The sequence below is a fragment of the Mus caroli genome, chromosome 10 (genome assembly GCF_900094665.2).
Source record: "Mus caroli chromosome 10, CAROLI_EIJ_v1.1, whole genome shotgun sequence".
Classification (NCBI taxonomy): domain Eukaryota; kingdom Metazoa; phylum Chordata; class Mammalia; order Rodentia; family Muridae; genus Mus; species Mus caroli.
In genome coordinates this window covers 77,542,600-77,545,298 of record NC_034579.1, presented here as the reverse complement: position 1 = coordinate 77,545,298, position 2,699 = coordinate 77,542,600, and positions in this window count along the sequence as shown.

Genomic DNA, 2,699 nt, shown 5'->3' with positions numbered 1-2,699 from the left:
AGAAGAAGAAGAAGAAGAAGAAGAAGAAGAAGAAGAAGAAGAAGAAGAAGAAGAAGAAGAAGAAGAAGAAGAAGAAGAAGAAGAAGAAGAAGAAGAAAAGGAGGAGTAGAGGCTGGCCATGAGCACGTGGAGGGGGGATAATGGAGAGAAAGGAGGAAGAGTTAGGGATCAAGGACTGGAGAACAAGAGGAGGAGGAAGGGGCAAGTAGCCCCCTTTTAAGGTGAGTCAGTCACACCTATAGTTGCCAGGTAACTGTGGGGCGGAGCCTAGACTAAATGTCAACAGAAAGCCAGCCAAGAAAGAAAACAGGAACTTGAGAAACTATTGATCTCTCTTCAAATCCTTATTTTATAAAGAAAACAGAGAAGTCAGGTCATGTGTACAGGTTCACTCAGGGTATAAGAGGCTTTGAGCAACATAGTCTAGTTCTAGAGAATAACATTGACATCGTGTTGCATTGCCTCTGTATTTAAGAGAGTGTGACCAGTCTGGAGACACATGAAATGGATGCTTCCTAAGAGCAGTACAGCAGCATAAGTTTTCCTGCTAGCTCATTTCTGGTACACACTGAGCACTAATAGACATGCCAGGCATCATTCAGTCCCCCATACATCTTGAGGTCACACAGACCTCAAAGAAAATTTCAGCATTCAAGGGCATTCATGCCTCGAGCCAGGGGAGAGCAGTCAAAGACATTTTGGCCTAGGAACGATCGATCATCTCATGACCAGAAGAGCCTCAGGCTACCCAAGGTCTACCATCCCTGCTGACAAAGGCCACCTACTGGCAGTGCAGGCATTGTGGTCACCTGCCCCAATGAGAGCATTCCAAGTAAAGCTGATTGACAGCTGTAGCCGGGTAGCATGATTTCACCAAAGAACCATTGTACAGCTGCCTTCCCTGGACTACAAGGGAGCTTGGTGGGGTGGCGGGACAGCTCAGCAATGAAGTCAGCACAGAGGCCCCAGGCACAATAGCACCCTTGTGAGACACGGCCTGTGATCTCATGAGTGCAGAGGCACCGAGCCATGGTCCCTGCCCAGCACAGCACTACCCAGGTGCAGCCCAGCACAATGTGTAATGACCATGAGATCACACGGATCCTCTCCCTCGAATGAGCTCAGAACCAACAAGAAGAAGCCAGCAGTGTTCCCCGAGGTTGAACTTTTCCGGATCTTCCTCCTCAACCATCAAGGGAGAACTTGAATGCTTTTTCTACTGAACTGTTACTTGTTCTGATTAGAATATAGGAGTTATTCACATTCCATTACCTCCTAGATACCAAAAGACAGTACTTTAATATTGTTTGGAACATCTTTCTGGGGCTAGGGGATGGATCAGTAATAGAGTCCCGGGTTCAATTCCTACCACTCACATAGCAACGCATAGCTGTCTATGCCAGCAGGCATGCATGTAGTACACAGATATGCATGCCTGCAAAATACCCATACACATAAAATAATATTATGAAACAATAATTTCCCAGTCTTGTTCAGAGAGGATTTAAGACAGACACCCATGATATGGCAAGGGCCCATAAACTTAGTTGTGAGTAAATAAGAGAAATCAAGACTGAAAAAAATTAAACCATATGGAGAAAATCAAATTAAATCATATACAGAAAATGAAGATGCCCACAGAGTCTTTAACACTGAATGACTCTACGCCAGTGACACCGAGCTTCCTGTCGGCCAAGGCGAAGAAGAAAACCCAAACAAACTGAAAAATAGACACTCGCATTTGTATGTGCATTTTGGAAGAGTGAAGTGATGCCAGTGGGTATGTGAATGTGTATTTCTGTAGAGTACAATATGCAAGGGACATGGGAATGTGAGTTTCTATACAGTGCACCATGCAGTGGGCGTGTGAATGTGATGTTCCCTGATGTTCCGTAGAGTGTTGTTGAGCAGTGAGTATGTGAATGTTTGTTTATTTACAGTGCAGGTTGGCTGTCGCATGGCAATGTGTGTTTTGGTAGAGAACCTTCAGGCAATGGGTATTTGAATGTGTGTTTCTGTAGGGTGCAGTGTGCAGTTAGCATGTGAATGTATTTTTTTTTTTTTTGTAGAGTGAAGCTTTGGCAATGAGGATTTGCATGTGGGCTTCTTTACATTCCATAGATGGCATCAGGCATGTGAATGTTTGATACTGTAGAGTTCAGTGTGCAGAGGGCCTGTTTATGTGTGTTTCTGAACAGGGCAATATGCAGTTGGCATGTGAATGTGTTTTATCTTAGAGTGAGGGATGGCAATGTGACTGTGAATGTGTGTTTCTATACAGTTCAGTATGCACTGAGCATGTGAATGTGTGTTCCTGTAGACTGCAGGATAGCAGTGAGGATGTGAACGTGTGTTTATGTCGAGTGCAATACGTTTGAGGAATATGAAAGTGTGTTTCTGTATAGTGTAGTCTGCAGTAAAAATGTGAATTTGAATTTCAGTAGAGTATACAAGAACAGTAGGAATGGAAATGTTTGTTTTTGTAGAGTGCAGGATAAGAGTGGGTTGGTATTTGTATGTTTCTGTAGAGTGCAGAATACTGTGGGCTTGTGAATATGTTTCTATAGAGTGCAGGATGGAAGTGAGCATGGGAAGGTGTGCGAAAGAAAGAAAGAAAGAAAGAAAGAAAGAAAGAAAGAAAGAAAGAAAGAAGGAAGGAAGGAAGGAAGGAAGGAAGGAAGGAAGGAAGGAAGGAAGAA